The sequence below is a fragment of the Phalangium opilio genome, unplaced genomic scaffold (assembly GCF_054372755.1).
Source record: "Phalangium opilio isolate 3A_F unplaced genomic scaffold, DU_Popi_V2 ptg000209l_1, whole genome shotgun sequence".
NCBI lineage: Eukaryota > Metazoa > Arthropoda > Arachnida > Opiliones > Phalangiidae > Phalangium > Phalangium opilio.
In genome coordinates, this window is record NW_028324217.1 from 20,340,596 (window position 1) to 20,362,890 (window position 22,295).

Consider the following 22,295-nt stretch of genomic DNA (forward strand, 5'->3'; position numbering starts at 1 on the left):
TTGATAGACGTTGATACTGATTCTTTCTCTCCTCTTTGCTGCAGCTACAGTGAGGGTGCACAATATGCATTTGGCATCAGTGGTGGGACGTGACTCCTCCCACAATAATAATGACTATAATTAAAGGGTTCCACATCCACAAGTCGCTTGGTACGGATGAAATGACACTACCTAGCTTAAACTGCACTAGGTGAAAGTAGCGCCATTGTCGCGGAGCAAGATTTTTCCAGTGGAAAGGAATTGCTGACCGACTTCAAAATATATTTCCATTGCATATTTTGAGTTTCTATTTTAGAATCAGATACCGCGGTGAACTTCTTGCAAGGTTTTACAATAATAATAATAATATTGGCTTTTTATTGGAACAATCATTAAGGTGGAGTCCTAATTTACAATGATGTCCAGAGTTAATTTAATAAATAAAAGTAATGGATAATAACTTAGATTAAAAGTATAGAGCCTGTTTACAGATAATCCCAGCCTCATTGCCTTAATTTCTGTGCCACGTGATTGCTCATGGCATCTTTAAAAAGCATTATTGATGTTATTATTTTGTGGTGATTTTCTAGTTCATTCCAACATTTTATGCCTTGAAATTTTACATTCTTGTCTCTAACGCGCGAGTTACAACTTTCAGGGTAGAAGTTATATTTGTCTCCACGTGTTCTTATATTATTATTTCCCTTTGGGAACCAGTTTATTACATATTCTGGGAAGAGACCATTTCTCACTTTAAACATGAAAATTAACAGGTCAAAGTAGTAGTTGTAGTCCGTCGTATTTATATTTGCGACTTCCGTCGCGGAGGAGTATTTTCGAGTATTGGATATAAATGTATGTATATTTTTGAAAGTAATTGGTTTATTTGTTCACTTTGTTTATATATTGGAAACAGTAAGTTGTCCCTTTGATTACGTGTGGCAGAATTGGGCTCAAACATGTTTATTTGCTATTACAATTATGAAACTAAATTAGTCAAACGCAAAGGTGAATCTATTTCTTTTCAATGTCAATAGGATCAATGTATTGTATTTGTGGTTTATCATTATAATAAGCACACAGTAAGACCAAGTGTAAGTCACTGAACTAAATTAAATACTTACTAAAATAGGACGATATTGAAATGCATTCAATATCGTGGCTATGTAGGATCACATCCGCAAACCAAAATTTTGGAATAAAAAGAGTATAAAACAAGCGTTCAATATAAAACTATTTTATTTTTTTCCCGAGTGACCGAACATTCTCAAATATAATAAGTAAATCTTACACCTTCATTTCAGTTTAGACCATCTAAATAATCAAAAACAAACCACCCTTTCACAGCATGAAGTTAGAATAATAAACAGCCCGCGCCTTCAAACCGTCGTCTGCTCTAAGTCTAAACTGTTAAATGGCAACTTATGTCCAGCACTGGTAGAAAAAAAGGTCTGATCATAAACCAACCTTAAAAATTAAAGGTGGCAGCACATTCTTGGATTTTTTTGAAGCTGTGCGGACAAGTACAACTCTAGGGGCGAATCGTGAGCAGATTTCCGCTTTAATTACGTTGGATTCTTATTAGATGGCAACCCTGCTACTGTTTTTAGTAATTTCCAAACATTGAATTACCGAAAGTCGTCTGCTAAATAACTGACCCATTGTAATCGTTACGAAAATACATCGCCAAAAACAGTTGTCAAGCTATAATTCTATCATTTTCTATGCGCAGAATCTGGAAACCCTGAACTAGGGAAATTTTGGTCCAAAAGGGAAATTTTAAGGGCTAGAAAGGGAAATTCCATTTTTCCCACCTAGCATCACTGAGTGCGGTCAAATTGAATAGTTGCGTGGATAGCAGTCAATTTTAGACATCCGTCTTAATAGTTGTAAAACCCAATTAAAACCGAAACCCGCTTTAAGATCTAAAAAGAAAGCAGCCTCTTATACCTCACCGTCCTCACGGGTCTTAGTCTTGAAAAGATTCTTTCCGCCTAAACATAACCCGATAAAGGATTGAACCATGGTCATGATGATGAATCCCCTATTTCAAGCTCGATATGTAGTACAAATGATGGTTAACAGGGTTTGAACACGACCTGGAAATCCTGAAAAAGTCAGGAAAATTGAAAATGGGCCTTTAAAATCAGGGAAATGTCAGGGAAAAATATATTGGAGGGAAATTGAAAGTCTGGAAAAGAGTATAACTGTGACCAGAAAAAGTATTGTGTAAGATTTAACCAAATTCGCGGAGCTCGCTTCCGCTCGCTCCGGTTACGTATGATTTACTTAGGTTAAGTTAAATTTAAAGAATTCGTTGGCTTATGCTACCGTCGCGAGTCCTTTAGTTTGTTAAGTCCCCATACTTTTATTGCAATATTGAGTGCAGTATGCCTTTAGTCTCTATAGTGGTTAGTACATGAAATTTAAAATCTTCAAAAATTTATTAAAAATACTTGCGGCACGCTAGGAATTGTTTCAGTATTTTTTATGAACTCCTCATGGTCTTATTAGTCAGAAACCAGTGTTTGTTGAAGGGGTATCTTAAAGTGAAATCCTACCATCTGGACTCTGTAGTCCTACTTTCACAGCGGTTTAACAGAGAAACTAGGGTTTAAATCGGTAAATTGCCATAGTAATTTACCTGCTTAACTCAATTTTCGATTTTCTGGGTTAATTAAGAAAAGGTAATTACCGTGGTAATTTACCACCGAATTCTCAATTTTTATGGAAAATGGTTTAAAAGCTCTGGCTGCGCATGCAAATAAAGTCCATTTCTTTGGCCCTCCCGTGGCCCAACCTAAAATTTTTAGCTGGTGACGGCGCTGAGTTTATATACAGAATCATCAGAATGCAAACTTAACCCAATAAACGTATGATAAAATAAACTTGACAATATGAACAAACAGTAATATTCAGCCATTAAACCTCTATACGTGAATACACCTACTAAGTACCAGAAGTGAGATGAGACTAGAAGTGAAGGGCTCTAGTGAACAAATTTGAGGATTTTATGCCGCTTCTCACGCGCTTACACTAGAGAGAAAAAAATTGGTCGAGTTCCAAAAACATTTCCTACCCCCTTCCCCTCAACCTAAAGCCGGGGAATACGGACGCGGCTCCTTGAATCTAGTTCGGCCGTCTACCACCGCGAGCGTCTCACGTTTTGGAGGGGAAATTCTGAAACCGCCACCAGAGGGCCAACCGTTGGTGTGTTGTCAAGAATATTCACTCTCGCCGAGTGAAGAATTTGGTTAGCTCAGTACTTCTAGTCTCATCTCACTTCTGTAAGTACTAAAAAAAAAGAGAGCATGAATTCAACGGTAAAGTTAGCGACAATTTTCCTGTATCTATGTAGACAATAAACACTAAATAGACTTGGAGACCACCTCGTGATATTGTTTAAATTTTTTTACAACTTTCAAATTCAGTGTAACGATACTTAAATAGTGGTTAATCATAAAAATAAAATGTTACTGGCCCAGAATAGGACGTTCTTAACAGGCTTAAAGGCTAGGGGTTCACTGCATTACCATTCTATAGAAGAACTCAATCAAACCTCTCCAATTAACCAGGCAGCTAATATATTTAGATTAAAATTTCATCACTGAAACGGTCCTAAGACAATATACAGAATGCAAACTTATCCTAATAATTGTATGATAAATATACGTGACAATATGAAAAAACAGTAATTCAGCCATTAAACCAATATACGTGATACACCTACTAAGTACTGAAAAAGCAAGAGCAGGGATAAGGGAGTTGAGATGGATTGGAAATGATGATGGGCGACCTGCGGCACCGTATCTCTCCCAATGTACCTCGCGCACGCCCTTACCCTTCGCTAGGCGATTGCTAAGTGCTGCCGCGTAGCGCCATTTTATTTGTATGAGAGCTAGCTTCTATTTTTAAGATAGAGGGAGCGCCCTTTACAATTTCATCCAGTACGACCCTACCTAACCGCTGAGGATGCTGGGAGGACTACAGTGCCGTAGGTGGAAGTACAGAGGTAACGCTATAGGTATGGGGGTTTCCACTCCATTCCTCTCTCCTTCAAGAATTAATTTACTATAAGAATGCCTAAGTCACTAGATTTTACGCTTCTACTCTTACGATGTTGTTAGTGGACAAGTAAGCCCCACCCCTTTCATGTTCGTCATTGCTCTGCGCTTTCTTATTGGATCCCGTGGGGATAGTCATTCAGACGCGATTGACGTATTCCGAATAGAGAATAAAACCTCGAGCAAAGTAAACAGAAAATGGAGGCTGCCAGCGGTGCTAAAACGGTTAGGGAATGGTTTTAAATTGCCATTAACAAGTTAATTAAAGATTTTGAACCTAACTTAATAGATTTTGAATACGTGTCTCTACTTGAAAATCGTTCGTTCTACCATAGCCCCCTGCGTCCGCGAATCGCGTGATCCAGGGGGCTATGGTTCTACATAGGGCTGGGAGTAGAGTGAGATATAGACCGAGTGGGGAAAGGTGAAGCCCCGCCCTTTGACATGCGCGGTAACCACTGGATGTTTTACTTCCAACAGCAACACGTAGATGGCGGGAATATCTACACTTTGGCGCGAAATTTAAAATGCTTCGTTTTACAACATTGGTGTTGATATAGATAATGTTAGTTCAAATCTTAATAAAAAGTTAAATATTTGTGTTAAAATATATTTCCCACGATGTTTTAAACACAACATACACATATTTTATTACTAAACAATAAAAGTAAATATGTTTAAGTTCATGATTTTAGCAATATTAAATGTATAATTACGGAAGTAGTTTGTCTTTAGGATTTGAATTTATTATTTCTTAAATAAATATGATTTGTAAATGCCCATTTTCGAGTTTCAGAAACACAAAAATGAATTTATATTTCGGATTATTTCCCAAATAACCCCAACGTTAGGAAATTTATCAGTGGACCGAGCAATGATGCCTTAAAATTTACAAATTAAAGTACAATTCCCAACATGTTTTATACACAACATACGCATTGTTTACTGCTAAACAATAAAGGATTACATGTATTATTATTAATCCCGACGTTAGGAAAAATGGTTAAAATTATTTGTAGACCGATGATGCCTAAATTGGAAAATACCTGCACTTGCGTCTTTGCAAGATCATGTCTTGTTTTTTTCAATGAAAGACTAATAGTTTTCCAATAGCTATTATGTTTGAAGGATCATTTTTCTCAGAATTTTCGCAGTTAATTCCACGATGAAGAGAGTAGTTTTGTAAAGTGCGGTGCTTGTAGTCAATTTAGCTACCAAACGATAATGAAACAGACTGAAAGTGTGTTTATTTTTGTTATTGTCATAACTTTGCATTAATATAGCCGAAGCAAAACAAATTTAACATACATTCATTCTACTTCATAATCGTGATTATTTACATTTTTGGCCAAATCAATGAACTTCAAGCGCCGTAATTTACAAAGACTTCTTTCCTCATCCCGCAATTAACCTCAATAAATCACAAAAACAACCAAGCAAGATATGTTATTAAATCTATACTTATTAAACATTTCCGCTGTTCATTCTTTTAATCATCATAGGGCTTCAATTGATCTGCATTTGAGAGTTTCTTTATTATGTCTACCAAAGAAATTCAGAGAAAAATTATAATTGAATGTTATTGTGTATAAAACAAAGTTGTTAAACAACTCACGAGATTATGCACTTGGTACACATTTTCAATACAAAATTTCAAGAGAATAACGTATAAATGCAATAGTCAAGCGTAAAAATTTAAATTGGAAAAAAGAAAGTAGTAAATCAGTGATTTTTTTCCTCTCTCTCTCTCTCTCTATTTTATGTACATCAGATAAGTTGTTCGAAAAAAGATCAAAAACGCTAGTTAAGGAATTGCATTTGCATCCTAATTGCTATACTGCGATTGTAAAATGTATTTTGGACTGCGCAAATGTTTAGGAATAGAAAAATTAAGAGCATTTAATATAGTCGAGAGCGGGAGAACATTATGAACTAACTTGTGAATAAAGTATCATGATTCAGTCATTAATTTTGAGGAGATCAAGGATTGTCAATAATAGTCCATACTTATAAGTAGCTTTAGGTAAAAAGTTTTTAAGACTGAACTCTATAAAATTACGCTGTACTGCTTCTACTTTTGTTAGGAGAAAGTGGCTACAGCTATCCCAGGCAACCCAACCAAACAGCAATCTGGAACGAACTAGGCTTAAATATAAGATGTGGAAATGACGCAGAGATTTCAACTCACGACAAAACTTAAACGAAATCTCTAAGGAACGACGACATAAGCTAATAGTCTTGGTGACGTGCCTACAAAAATGTAACTTAGCGTCGAATATAGTACCCAAATCTTTTATTGTTTAGTTATAAACAATGTCAGGAGCAGATGACATAGGAGTCTCGGGCGCTAGCTTCCACAATATAGAGGGCAATGGCACCCGCGTACGTCACAGCTGTAGCGGTATCGTTTGCCATAGAGGCGCTTTCAGACATTATAGCAGACGATGCTTTTGGTGGATTATATCTGGCACCAAAGTCTGCTGGGAATTTTTTTTTGAAATAACGGACTAACGGTGGCTACTGAGGTTCGTCTTATCTGATCGCGACATAAATATACACAATATAAATACTTTATTCAAACAGCTGTAACCGTTGGTATTAAGATAAAAGATAAGACTACATTTTGTGACTTTAAACCTACTAAATAGTCAAATTAAGTCCAAACTAGCAGAGAAACCCAGGTAAGCCAAGGCTTAATTAACAATTTGTGCCCACTGGAATGATTGGGTTTTCAAAAGATAAAAGCAAGGTTTTAAAAGATGCCGAAACACAATGTTATATATGTGTTTTAGGGCCAAAATATTCCGAATTTCTTTTGAATTAATTGACTGCTACAAGAGGTTGGAAACGAAATCACTGTCTCTTACTTTTCGGGTTTTAGAAGATCGTGAGTGATTTCTTTTCCCAACCTCTTGTAGCTATCATTTAATTCAAGAAGAAATTTAGAAAAAATTGACACTGAAACACATTTTAGTGTTTTAATAGTGTACATACGTTACTCACTGGGCTTTTCATTATCAATTTTAGTCTTAAAAAAGATTAAAAAGCCGTTGAAATCCATTTTTTAACGCTAATACTCGTTAAGCCTAGGCTAATTATAAGCAGACGATACGTATTTTTAAAGAGAGGCTCCAGACGCGATTTCCCAGATATCCTTTCGAGACTTTACAGCCACGCTATTGGTTGGAAAATAAAGCTCAAATTTCCTACGAGAGGTGGCACTGGCGTAATGATTTTGGTTAATAACCGTGACGTTCGCGGATCCCATTGCCCTCTACATTATGGAAGCTAGCGTCCGAGACTCCTTTGTCATCTGCTCCTGACAATGTGTATGTTGTGTTTAAAAAAATAAAACATCGTGGGATATATATATTTTAACACAAATATTCATCTTTTTATTAAGATTTGAAGTAACATTAACTATATCAACACCAATCATGTGAAACGAACCATTTTAAATTTCGCGCAAAAGTGTAGATTTTCCCGCCATCTACGTGTTGCTGTTGGAAGTAAAACATCCAGTGGTTACCGCGCATGTCAATGGGCGGGGCTTCACCTTTCCCCACTCGGTCTATATCTCACTCTAGCTGGGAGTATCGAAGATTTTTGGTATCGATACCGGTATCGAGTACTGAATATTGTACTCGATACCGGGCATCGGTATCGGAGAAAAAAATACTCGATACCCAAAGTATCGAGTACTTTTTTTAAAGCGCCACCTATGATAGATTTTGCGTATTTAATTATAATAAGCTTTGTAATTATTTTTTTTTTCTGGGAAAAGCATTGCTGCAATATTTAAACATTTAAATTAAATTCATTTAATCTAATTTTTAAGATGTGATTTTAGTTTAGTTGGGGCTATTCACATAAATTTTGGTTCATTGAGGTTTTAAGAATTTTATTATTGTTCTTAGATTTTATCTTGCAGAACTATATTGCAGACATGTAGATGTATTCTGATTTAAATAACACGAAATTTTAATATAATAATTTTACTAGTGAATCGACAATAGTATACAGCGCGAGAACAAAAGCCGAATAGCTTTCTAGGAAACGAACGCCAAGCGAAATTTCTTTTTGAAAGACCCCCCACCTTTTTAATTTTACACGGAATTTTATTCCGTTAAAATTTAAGAAACGGCACCAAAACCCCTGTCCCTGTCCCTGTGCCGGACGCGTCCGCTAAACGAACGGTTACGATAAGAGAGGGAAACCGGTCGCGTCCGCGAAACGTACGCTTACGATGAGAGAGAGAGATCGCTAGCGTACGCGGTGGCGATACGAAGCTCCGCGTAGAGAGAGAACTGCCTGCCTGGTATATTAGTGAGAGGGGGAAGAGGGAGAGGGGGCATCCCGCTCGGAGAGGAGAGAGAGGAAAGAAAGGTAGTTTAAATCTCGCGGGCTTTTTTGAGTGAAAGAAACAAGTTGATAATTTTCGTGCACTGCTGCACTTTGTGTGCGTGATACATCAGAGATTATGCTGAATGGTTAGGTTAGGTTAGGTTTCGTAAAATAGAGGGGACGGTTTACGGTCATAGTGATTTCTGGTTTAGGGGATCCAGGATTTTGTTTTAGATACATTATTTGATTCGTATGGTTTTTAAAAATTATACTTTAGTGGGGTGCACAATTTAGTTTCATTAATATTATTTGAAATGTGACGTTATTAGAAATTAAGGGGATACACGATTGCGTTTCAGAAATGTTTTTAGTTGTACGATTTATTGGAGATCAACTATACGGGGGTCACGTGAGCCGTGTAAAATTACTATTAAGGCCCAGCCCTTGGGCCATCTTGTTTAAAAACGGTTTTACCAGAGAGGTTTTATATTCTATTCGTCTCTTTATAGTTAACACAGATATGTTGGGGAAAGCAGTCAAAACGGGTGAGAAGAGGATAGGAAAGAAATCCACCCCTTCAGCTTCGGGCGTGTTGCTTCAAGTCAGTCTGCCTGTAGCGCGTCGGCTCGGCGGGAAAAAAATTTAAATCGTAGCGTCGCGTCACCGAAGGGATAGCTAAGAGCGCGCCAAGCGGATATTAAAGGCGAACTAAAATGTCAGAAATACAGTCTGAAAACCCTACGGAGAACTGGCCTTAATTCTCATCCCGTAGGCAACGATGGAATCGCAGGCTAGGGTCAGGATTTATTCACTTAAAAGAAACGGGAATGAATAAAGGTTTAGTGCCACCGTGCATCCGCGGTATTTACCAATCACGTTTAATTTGATTTTTAAAACATCTTTTTCAATAGTTAAATGTCGTTTTGAAGAATTAATGAAAGTACCAAAATATAAGGTTTACTTTAGTGCTCTTAGTTGAAAAGGGACCACCTTACGATGAAGTTGAAGAGAGGACTGTTGTTCATTCCTGCTTCTTTGAATTGAAGTCCTGCCCGGGCCATGTTTACATACTCAAAGGACAAGGAAAATATACTGATATATTACTATTTTATAAAAAATAAAATGTTGCCACAATTTATTATATTTTGAATACTAGGCAAACTTTGTAAATATTAATGTTACAATTAACTTTTGGAAGGTAATGCCGTTTTTTAATTGGACTACCCCTTTGCTACTTGAGCAATTATAGCAGACCAAAAAAAACGCCATAAGTTATCTAAGAAAATATTAATAATCATGGAATTTCTCATTATTTTATCAACATACTCATTAAATAGAAAGTGGTTATATTTCTGAGACAAACTTATACCGAATAAAAAAGTTAAATGTTTTTATCATAATAAAAGAATGATATTTCTCCCTGTCATAATCATTCGTCAATCAAATTAAGTTGGAATAATGAAAGTTAAAAGTAGTAAAACTTCTCAGTCTTCGTTTAAATTATTTATGAAGGAGTAAGTCACATGACAACAAACCTAGTAGACTAACAATTTCAACGATGAAACCTTTTCATTCTACTAAACATATCTGCGGCACTTGTTAGAATTTAGCACTACACACCTGATGTTACGTAATCACACCTAGCATTGCGATGGTGTTTTGTGTGCCTGGATGTGTGTGTTTCCTAGGCCACACGAAAAACAAGCGCGGATGGAAACCGATTAAGGCAAGAACCGCTACAACGTTGGAGCTCGTAATGTGAAAGAATTGCGAAAGGAAATACCTTAGTTCTATTGTATGAGTTAACAGCAATTTTCCGACTTCAGATGGCATAAACAAGTTGGTTTGGACTCTTGTTAAGAAAAGATCCTCTTCAGGCTCTTTGAAGTATTGGGAAAGAAACAACATTGGTATCGTCAAAGAATTCAGCCGGTTAGATTGCGGCAATCCTCAAGTTTAGGGTTAATTTGATTGACGACTGCGAAGCCGATTTCTTGGAACGTCTATATAGGGAAATATTTCTTTATGGGTAGCTAGAAAGAGAGACCATTTTCATACGGAAAGGGCGCTGTGTGTAAAGGCTGGGTCGCTGTTTTAGGTTTTTTATCTACTTTGTGAAAGACATATTGGCTTTACGATTATGATCTGTGAGTGTGTATGTTTGTGGTTTGTCTGTGGAGGCTGGATAGACGAAAATACTTTTTCAGCTAAGTGTAGGAAGACCTTAGCGTACCCAACCGTTGGGCCATCCTGAATATTATCTTAGCGAGCCAGAAAATATGAATACTGTACTACATTAGCACATACGAAACTAACACGCCCTTCCCACCCCCAATCACACCTAGGTAATACGTTGTTAGTTAAATACTTGTTTAGTTAAAGGAAAAGGTTACGTAACATAATATTATTATCACTATACCTTAAAAGAACGGTCTTTTTCTAAATATAAAAGGGAAAAATATGTATAGAAAATAAATGATCTCTTACTACACAATAATTAGTATTTAATTAATCTTAAAAACGAGGGCTACTGCGCCATCCGCCATTGATTTAGTGGCGTCTGCTAACCGAACCTCTTACCGGGCCCTTACCTCTCGGCGTGTGAGAATTCAACCAATCCCGTAGGGGTGAGAGGTTCGATTTAGCAGACACCACTAAACCAGGGAGCCCACTCTTAAATTTAAATTACTTATAGGAAAAATAGGAATTTTTTTCCGGAATTATAGGATTTTATAGGAGAAAAAATGTGTTTTTATAGGAAAATATAGGACTAAAAATGCTCGAGCTCCACAATTTCGGTGTCTATTCAAATGTGATCTCGATAAAAAAAAATAAATCTTGATAAATTTGATGCTAAACTATACGAAAACTTCGACTAAGTCAAAAATATAGGATATTATAGGACCTTTCATGAAATTATAGGATAATATAGGACAGGTTCAAAAATATAGGAATTTATAGGAATTATAGGACCGGTGGGCTCCCTGCTTAACCAATGGCGGGTAGCGCAGCAGTCCTTGATTCTTTTAAGACTAATTAAATGCTAATTATCATATTGTAATAATATAATATATAATATATATATAATTCATTTATTTTTAATATTTTACCATTTATATTTAGAAAAATGCCGTTCTTTTAAGGTATGATGTTATGTTACCTCCAATTTTCCTTTAAGTACACCAACTTAACTTTAAGAAATTCTCCTAAAACTTTAATGAATAATTTGCCTTAAAAATAGTTCATCGTGGTTCTATGGCGGAGTATATGAATTTTAAAACTACTTATAGTCTGTCAAACGAAAGAAGAGCCCCGAGAAATTTGTCTAAATTGGTGTCGCCACCATCGACCCCATAGTACTTTATCAACTTGTTTTGTTTTGTCAATAGTCGTCTGTAATATAGTCTGCTATATACAGATACTTCAACTTATGTCATTAAAATATATTGCAATGCTAGTTCAACAAAGATAAAACTGGTGTCTTGTCGTTAATTTTGTTTTATATTCTTTAATACTCGATGATCGTAAAAAACCATGAAACATAAACGTATTAAACATATGTTGCAAAATGTATTGGTTCTATTGCGATTAAGCCTATCAGTATATAGCAGACTATATTACAGACGACTTTTGACAAAAGAAAACAAGTTGATAAAGTACTATGGGGTCGATGGTGGCGACACCAATTTGGACAAATTTCTCAGGGCTCTTCTTTCGTTTGACAGACTATAGTTTTAGGATACCCACTACGTCAATAAATTTGCAAATGTATGCAAAGTCGTGAAGGTGCTTTATTGGATCAGATATAAAATCGCGGGTTTAATTTCCTTTACACCGGCTTAAAGGCCGACTTCCAGCGAAAAGGGTTCTAGCGAACTGAAAACATAGCATAGAGACTAACAATGGAGCGACCGTGCCGATTTTCGAAGCCCCGCTGGGTCAAAAGTTGGATGGGTTCTCGCTAACTGAAAGCCGTGCAATGTGGTTCTAGGGAACTGAAGATACACAATAGAAATCCTTTTAAATTTATTTCCTCTTGAAATTTTGCTTTCCCCTGAAGTAAATTCTCCATTGTGTATCTTCAGTTCCCTAGAACCACATTGCACGGCTTTCATTTCGCTAGAACCCTTCCATCTTTTACCCCAGCGGGGATACGAAAATCGGCACGGTCGCTCCATTGTTAGTCTCGATGCTCAGTTATCAGTTCGCTAGAACTTTTTTCGATGGAAGTCGGCCTTTAAGTCTTAACTGGTCACCTTCCAAAAGGTGCAAAGCATATGTATATTAATAAGAGTGGTCAATAACATTAATATTTATTAAGAAAATTAAAACGAGTTGAACAATACATTTAAATAAATCTCCTTACAAAGTTTTAAATTACTGAGTGGTGTTTTGGATGTTGATGTGTGATGAAACTAATCTTCTTGTAGTGGCATAGTCACAAAGATCACATTAGAAAGGTTTTTCGGCATTGTGAATGCGTTGGTGTTTGTTCAAACCATACTTCCGAGTGCTGACATAGTCACACTGATCGCATTTGAATGGTTTTTCTCCACTGTGATTCAGTTGATGTGTGATCAGATAGCTCTTCTTAATGCTGGCAAAGTCACACTGATCACATTTGAAGGGTCTTTCCCCACTGTGAAAACGTTGATGTGTGATCAAACTACTCTTTTGCGTGCATTTATATCCACACTGATCACATTTGAATGGTTTTTCTCCAGTGTGAATGCGTTGATGTACGATCACAGCACTCTTCTGGGTAGATTTATATCCACACTGATCACATTTGAATGGTTTTTCTCCAGTGTGAATGCGTTGATGTGTGTTCAAACTACTCTTCTGTGTAAATTTATATTCACACAGATCACAGTTGAATGGTTTTTCCCCACTGTGATGGAGTTGATGTGTGATCAAACAGCTCTTCTTACTGCTGGAAAAGTCACACTGATCACATTTGAAGGGTTTTTCACAACGGTGAATGCGTTCATGTCTAGCCAAATCACCCTTTCGCTTACTTGCATAGTCACACTGATTGCATTTGAATGGTTTTTCACAACTATGAATGCGTTGATGGGCGCTCAACCTACACTTCAGCCTACATTTATATTCACACTGACCACATTTGAATGGTTTTTCACAACTGTGAATGCGTTGATGTGCGCTCAACCTACTCTTCTGCTTGCATTTATATTCACACATATCACATTTGAAGGGTTTTTCCCGACTGTGAGTGAGTTGATGTGTGATCAAAAGACTATTCTCTTTGCTGGAAAAGTCACACTCGTCACATTTGAAAATCTTTTCAACGTTATTCTTTCGCATTTGACGTTCTTGATCATTTTTAGAATATTCGCATCGAGTTGAAAGTTCATTCTTGGATTTTTCTAAAGAAAGAAAATTAACCCATTAATATAAGTTTAAATCGAAGTTAGCACAAAAGCTGAACCCTCTGTTAATCTGCGTCTTCTTGATAAAAATTTTCCAGATGGATACTACGTTCGGTTTGTTTTCAAAATCCTATGGGTTACGAATGTCCGAAGTTTTAGCGCATTTTTATTCAAGTCATTTCAGTAAACCAGGACCCCCATGCAGCCGAATTTCGAAAAAATTTATAAAGAATTATAGCAGAAGGGAATAAGAGAGAAGGGACACACTTTATATCTCCATAATGCTTTACACTCGTAACAACAGTCTTACTAACCTCAAATCAACTACCCTTCACTTATTGGCTATCTAACTTCTGTCTTAGCTGTGACGTCACATAAGAAGGTGACGTCTCGGTTGACGTATAAAATGTAGTTTTGTTTACAACTTTACATTGAAGGAGATAAAAATGGCCGGATTTCATGTTGATAAATGAAATCAAGCTATGCAATTAATTTAGATGCACGGGAATTGAAAACATACCAAAATCAGATAATTTGAAGGTATTAAATAGATGAAAACTAATTATTCTGAATTAATATTAAAAAATACAAAGTATTTTCAATAAAATACATACTTGAGGTTATAATTACACAAGAACGAAACATCGACAGCCCTAAGCCTTTGGAGAATGAAAATCTAGCAGACAAATAGACCGCCTGATACCGCGGAGAACTTAAAGAACTATTTTTGCAGTAAATTGGTTAAAAGCTGTGCACTTGCGCAAAGTTTTCGCGGTTTTCTCGAGGTTGGTCGTACTCTCGTTACAAAAGCAGGCTCTAATGTCTCCCTTCGCTCTAATGTCTCCCTTCTCTCTTATTCCCTTCTGATTATAGGTATTTTTTCATGAAAATATAGGATTTTATAGGACGTTTTTCCAGAATAATAGGATTATATAGGACACTAAAAAAATGTGATCTAGCAAACGACAACTTAATAGATTACCTATTAGCTGCCCAAGGCCCCAGACGCAAAGCTCACCAGAACCATAATATACCGAGGTATTTTTAACTAGTTAAGCGAAGAAAGCTCAGCAATTTCGGTGTCTATAGTCAAATGGGATCTCGATAGCCGAGCTAAATTTTGATAAATTTGGTGCTAAACTATACCAAAACTTCGAAAAATATAGGAAATTATATGATAATATAGGTCAGGTTCAAAAATATAGAATTTTGTAGGAATTATAGGACCCCTGGGTTCCCTGTAGTTTGAACGCTGGTCAGTGTTATTTAATATTTTCCCATTCCAATACCCTAAATGGAGTTAATTAAAATTAATAAATATTAATTTTGAAAATGGCGGATTACATTTAAAGGAAGATAACATAACATTATACTTTAAAAGAACGGCCTTTTTCTAAATATACAAGGAACAATATTAAAAAAAAATAATAATAATAAATGATCTCTTATTACAAATTAATAATTAGCATTTAATTAGTCTTAAAAATAATCAAGGACTACTGCGCAATCCGCCTTTGGTTTAGTGGTGTCTGCCAAATCGGACCTCTTACCCCTACCTCTCTCAGCCTGTCTGAATTCAACCAATCCCGTTACTCCCGTAGGGGTAAGTGGTTCGATTTAGCAGACGGAACTAAACCAATGGCGGATAGCGCAGTAGTCCTTGATTGTTTTAAAGACTAATTAAGTGCTAATTATTTTGTAATAAGAGATCATTTTTTTTTTAATATTCTTTCTTTTATATTTAGAAAAATGCCGTTCTTTTAAGGAATAATGTTATGTGACGTAATCTTTTCCTTTAAATTTTAAAGTTTTTACAATAGGTGCCACCTGGCGCCACAAAAGTTAAAACTAGTGCGATTATTGAAACAAGGTAAAACGATTGTCTTAATCAGAACATTTAAGGTTGTTTTTACAACTGATTCTGCATAATAATGCTCTTCGCACGATATTTTTAGATTGAAAATCGTCGGCTATACACCCTTTCGACGAGTCTAAGAGGGAAAGGCGCGGGGGTAAAACTCTGCTTTTTAGCGCCTGCGCTGTAGGCGTTTTGGATCTGAGAGTGCGCAAACACGGTACTGGAGCAACCCCCTTTTATCTCCCGATACTAAGGGTTGCCTACCCCCCTTTTTCAAGTCGAAAGGGTGTATTGCAAGATATCCCTGACCAGTTTTGGTGTTCAGTTGCTCACCATGCAGACCTTACTTCATAGTTTTTGGTTTATTGGTATCACCATAAGCTTATAAGATGTGTCCTATAATTCCTAATTCTAGAGACTTAATGAGAGCTAGTTCGAGAATTGACTACACTCCATTAATTTTGCAGTTCATCTTCCTATTTAGTCTGTATTAATAATAATAATAATCTAAGCTTTTGCCTACGAAGGGATTTCCACACTAAGCCTGTGGCTTGTTTACAGGTGGGTCCCTTTACAATGCATAGAGGGGTGGTGGCTAGCCCCTACGCCACAGCTAACCGACAGCGCCCTATACTAACTATTACCGTTAACCTCTGCAAGTTTTGATGGAAAGGAGAAACCGGGTTAGACCGCGGAGGAAAACTCCTTTAACAAGCGGGGAGAGAACTTGCAAACTCTACGCAGAAGGATTTGTTCCCAGATTTTCATCCGGTGCCACAGTCCGGGATCGAACCCGGGATCCTCTTGCTGCGAGGCGAAAGCGCTAACCGCTACGCCACCCCACCTTTGACAGCGCCAAAACCAGGCGTCGCTTTACGAGAATCTTACGTCACTTCATGACAAGCTCTCACTCTCAGTAACAAGTGAGAAACTTGTGGAACATGTCTTATGAACTTATGGTATCAATGCGCGAAACATGATTCGATAGGCTAGGTACTCACACTATTTAAGAATAAAATTACTTACCAATTTTCGAACTAGCAGACGAATAGTTTGACGCACAAGGTTCAAGGGCATCTAAGTTGGACACCGAAGTATCGTTTTCAAGTTCAAGCGGTATATCCAGTAAGTCGCTTTCAAGACAAACCGGGGTCATTTCCGGTAAATCGTAGATCGGTTCAATATTTCCATTTTCATGAAACTTATTTTTAGATTCCTGTGATTCTAGTTTTTCAAACAAAGATTCTATAATTGAATCGATCTCCATATTTCTTTCAAGGGATAATTCCAAATGTTTTTTGACATCGACATTCAGTTGAGGAACTCGCACTTTCTTGGACTGCGATGTAATATCCCGATTTTCTCGCTTTGTCATAGACCTTTGACATGTAAAATTTTAATATAATAAAATTAAATGTAAATCAAGATTTGGCATTGATAAGTTTAGTAAAACAGAATTCTAAGTCGAGGCTTAAAAAAAATGTACTGTTTTAATAATTATGTTATCATAAATTTTAAAATTATTTATGAACATGGTTAAGTGATTTTTACCTATTCTTCTGCTAACTATAAGACCAATCTGGATATCCATGAAATATCGCAGGGTGATTTTAAAATTACAATTCTGTTGAGATTTTATGGAAAATTTGAAATACATATTTTCCAGGCATCTAGGATTCTTACCATTAATAGAATGAGATCAGGCGACTAAGAGCGTAAAATCGTCTGCTATTTTACACTCTAAGTCGCCTGGTCTCCTTGTTTTAATGGTAGCAAATCTCCATCCCTGTAAACTATGTATAAGCACCTCCGGCCAATCGCGTAACGCCCTGCCTTCTTGGTAACAAAATTCTCGTGGCACGCTCCATGCCGAATTAAATTTAGCGCGAGATTTTATAAAATTGTGCGAGATGTAGAGCGTGCAATGGCAATTTTGATAACAGTAATGCAAAGCGTTATGCGATTGGTCGGAGTTGCTTATTTAAAACTATCCATAAAATCTCAACCTAATTTGAATTTTAAAATCATTTGGAAATATTTTCTGAATGTTTCATTATGCAGCCTGGTCTTATAATTAATAGAAGAATTGACAAAAAATCGCTTGATTTTCCCTTTCACCCTGCTTTTAACAGAAGCTTCCGAGTACGTGGGTGGCAGTTGAAAATGAGCCACGAGCTCGAAAGTTTCTGTTAAATATTTTGAACTTTTATAATAAAGATTTAACCTGTGTATCTCTTCAATTTTTGATTAAACTCTATAAAAATAATGTTATCAGTTATAACTTACACTGTTATGATTATTTTCCTCTTTGAAGAAGTAGTAGTAGTTTCCCCTTTCATTTACCGTTATCTCTAGCAGACAGTTTTAGTTTTTGACCCCAGCGCCTGGGCCGTCCCATAGCCAACTCGATCACGCGCTCGCGGACACAAGCTGCTTGCAGTCGCGCGGCTACCCGGTTAGTTTCGTTTTCCTACGAGAGCTAGCTACTTCCGACTCACTTTCGTGAGTGTACAGCATCAGGGATAGATAGACTTTTTTAAGACGGAATGGGTAACAGGGTTATTCGGGTGCGCGTCCAAGTCCACGACCCCCTTACCCGTGACGGAGGGATATAAAATAAGAGGCGGGCCTTATTTTCGTTATGGCGTTGTATGTATATCCGGGTCAAATAAACGTCGTCTGCCCCTTCGTCTGCCAAGTTGGAATGGGCTCGGATTGTAATTTTTGAAATAACATTGTTTAAAAATGGAAGTTACGCAAGACATAGGGCTTGCAAGTAAAAAAAACGGGGAAGACCCAAGAAAATTAAAAGTGAGTTAGAATTGAGTAAAAGTCTTCATAGACATTACAGCACGAACAGGTTTTAACCAAACACTAAGCTCACAAAACTCCTGCCCATTCACTAAGCCTTGGTTAACTTCATCAAATTCGTTTACAAAATCATGAGGATAGTAGACATGCTTGGCTTAAGAAAGAATTAGCGAACACTTTTCACCTTTACAGATGTACTCCAAATCCAAAACACCGGCACCAAATTCACTAACTACCTTCTTAATTTCTATTAAAAACAATTCCCGAATAATTACCGGACCCTCGCATTCAGACGGCTCCATTTTGAGCTCCTGTGAAGACGCTTATCTGTACAACCATAGCCCACTCGATCCGCGCTCCCGCTATAGCACGAGAAGCTTGCGTCGTGACGCGCGTGATCGAGTGGGCTATGGTACAACGCAAGAGGGGTCGCAGTCATAGCGACAGAGGTAAACAGGAATTACGTATTTTTGGCCCTCCTTGTCAGCAACGTCACCAATACGTAGATTTAGTGACCCAATAAGATAATTTAATTTTTTGGTTACGTGTTGAAGGAAGGGGCTATATACTCGGCTATGAGTCGGACTGAAGTAAAGGCCAAACATTGTTTATTCCGTCTTAAAAAAGTCTATCTATCCCTGACAGCATATTTGGTGGTTAGAATTAGCAACCGATGGTGACTGTCATTTTTCAATTAACCCAAGATTTAGTAATATTATCCTAAAAAAGTTAATTAGCTTGTTATGTATCGGTCACGCGGTGGCGCTAAAGAAGTAGCGTCCGCCTAAAGCGAACAACGGATAGTTTTCAAATTCTATGTAACGATGCTTTAATAGTGGTTAATCATAAAGCTCAGATGTTACGGATCCTTAATAGTATGTTCTTACCAGTCTATAGAAGAACTCAATCAAACCAGTTTTAAAACTTCCCAATAGTGTTACCGATATAAACCAGGCAGCTCGGTCAAATTCGGAAAAAATAAACATAAACAAAGAAACAACTTTCGAAAATATATTTAGATTATAATTTGATCACTGAAACGGTCCTCAGACAATATACGGAATGCAAACGTATCCTAACGAACGCATGATAAAATATACGCGACAATATGAACAAACAGTAAAATTCTGCCATTAAACCTCTATACGTGATAAACCTAATAAATGCTGAAAACAAAACATGCCTGATTTCAACGGTAAAGTCAGGGTTAGCGACAATTTTCCTGCCTCTGTTGAAACCATCTAGTACCTGAGCTGATGACGAAGTTAAAGTAATTAAAGACGCAAATGACGATCCAGGACATTTAGCAAGTACTACATCAAAACCTGAAGGAACTTCCGACAATTTATGTGCTAATGAAAGCTCCGAGGGGACTGATAAAGGAAATGGAAATAGCTCGAAAGAAGAAAAGCTCAAAGGTTTGGAAAAAAGTTTGGAACAATTCGAAAAACGTATCCAAAATTTATTATGGCTTATTTTAGCATCGTCTATGTGAATTTTATTACACTTAATATAAAATTAGTTCTGAAAATGGTGGTGTTACAACTGGGTATAGTGCACCAAGAGTCTTCCGGCGCTTCCGTTAATACAGTTTATAATGGAGAAATTTAATGTATTGTTACATAAACAGTGTCGGCCCATTCATTACACAAAACGATGAAATATGGTTATTGTCCTACACATTTAAAATGTAAATCCATCTATTCATTCATGTGACTTCTACGTTTATGTACTATCAAATGACACTTCTGTCTGCATATATATAGTCCCACCGATCACACTTGAGGCGTTTTTCACCATTGTATGATTAAATTACTCATACGATTACTAGCATATTCGCACTAATTAAATTCTGTGGGGTTTTTCACCACTGAGAATAAATTGATGTCTGATAAAATTACCCTTCTGCGTGTTTGAAAAGTCACACTGATCACATACGAAGGGTTTTTCACCACTGTGAATGAGTTGATGTCTTTTCAAATCAGTCTTCCACGCACTTGCAAAGTCACACTGATCACATTTGAAGGGTTTTTCACCACTGTGAATGCGTTGATGTGCGATAAAATTAGCCTTCCGCGTGCTTGCATAGTCACACTGATCACATTTGAAGGGTTTTTCACCACTGTGAATGCGTTGATGTTGGATAAAATTAGCCTTCCGCGTGCTTGCATAGTCACACTGATCACATTTGAAGGGTTTTTCACCACTGTGAAAGCGTTGATGTGCGATCAAATGAACCTTCAACGTGCTTGCATAGTCACACTGATCACATTTGAAGGGTTTTTCACCACTGTGAATGCGTTGATGTGCGATCAAATGAACCTTCTGCGTGCTTGCATAGTCACACTGATCACATTTGAAGGGTTTTTCACCACTGTGAAAGCGTTGATGATTGATCAAATTGTTCTTCCACGTACTTGCATAGTCACACCGATCACATTTGAATCGTTTTTCTTCGTTACCCTTCTTAATGTGACGTTGTGGACCCCTTTTATATTCAGCAGAATATTTGATCCGAGTTGCACGTTTCTTCCTGAATTTCCCTACAGAAATTTATTAATGAAATATAAAAACGACACATACATCATTTACAATATAGTATCAAAAATACATTAACATTCAATCGCACACGAAAAATCATTGTTTTTTTAAAGTATGAGTCAGTAAACGACCTTATAAACAACAAGTTGGGAAACCAAAATAGACCTTTACTAGTTGAGACGTTCTTAATTAAATATAATTTATATTGATTATTTTTATGGTCAGTAATTTAGCTTAATATTAGTTTAGTCATTCTAAGAAACGCTATTCCTAAAATCATTTTAAACATAGCCATTGTTGACGTTTGAATTCAAGCGTATGCCTCTTTAACAATTTTTGGAAATTTAGGGTATATAAGGTGATTGATTCACAGTAAATGAATTGCGTGAAAGTTTGGTGGAAGCCCTGTCATTAGGAGGCTAGACATTTCTCGTAGGTGATCGCCGCGTACATCTTTACCCTAACAACGATAATGGAACTGTGAACGCGTTCCGGATATAGCTCCGATTTGTAGACTGCGAACGCGGTGACAGACACGTCCAGTGTAATACCTCTCTATGACGACATCGTCAAACGGAGAGGTAAAAAGGGGATGAACATAAATTGAATTGCAAGAGAAACTTTGCCTCGAAAGGACGTATTTTCAAATTGAACGGATGTTCGGAGAATCAATGCGTGCAGACAAGCTACCATTTTCTTTCGTTCTGGCACCCACTCTCTGTTGTCACATCTAGTTTTCACTTTGTTTCTCTGCTTAGCAAAAGGCACCCTGAGTACAACTACATCTTCTTCTTCTAGTTCTGATAGAACGTTGTCTTCGTAAAACTCACCGAATAATTTCCCTAGCCAGATTATTTAACACAAAGCGAGATAAATGTAGAAGGGCAGCTATTTACTCTCAGATTAAAACTCATGTAAGAGGGGTTACTCGAAACGAAACCCTGTCGATATCTAGTTCGACAACTTGTCGATACTCGACAACTTCCGACAGAATACCATTTTTGTGATTTTCGATACTGAGAGAGATGTCGATCGACAACTCTCTTTCGAAGCTTACAGAATAGGTACCCTGGTGTTCTTAAGTAAAAGTCGTACCTGATTGATACTCAATGCCCCGGCCTAACCGTTCCCGCATAAATATTGCAGGGACGTTAAAGAAATTGGTTTTAATCCGCGGACATCTTGAAAAATGGCGGCTAGAAATGTGAAGCTTCTTGGTGTAATTTGTAAATGCATTACTTTCATCAAATTAATTTCTTGCGCGCTTCCAAAGGAACACTAATCTCATTTGAGGGGTTTTTCTGGTTC

The 22,295-nt window shown here is 37.0% G+C and overlaps 1 protein-coding gene and 1 long non-coding RNA gene across 2 annotated transcripts in view; both read right to left on the reverse strand.

Annotated features, from left to right (window-relative positions):
- LOC149621167 (uncharacterized) overlaps positions 1–22,295 on the reverse strand; it is a 149,143-nt gene that overhangs the window by 67,703 nt on the left and 59,145 nt on the right. The gene's annotated exons all lie outside the window — the stretch shown is intronic.
- LOC149621175 (uncharacterized) lies at positions 1,201–1,546 on the reverse strand. Its single transcript, XR_016375411.1, has 2 exons — positions 1,447–1,546; positions 1,201–1,386 (listed from the first exon to the last, which is right to left on the reverse strand). It is a non-coding gene; the product is annotated as an uncharacterized LOC149621175 (long non-coding RNA).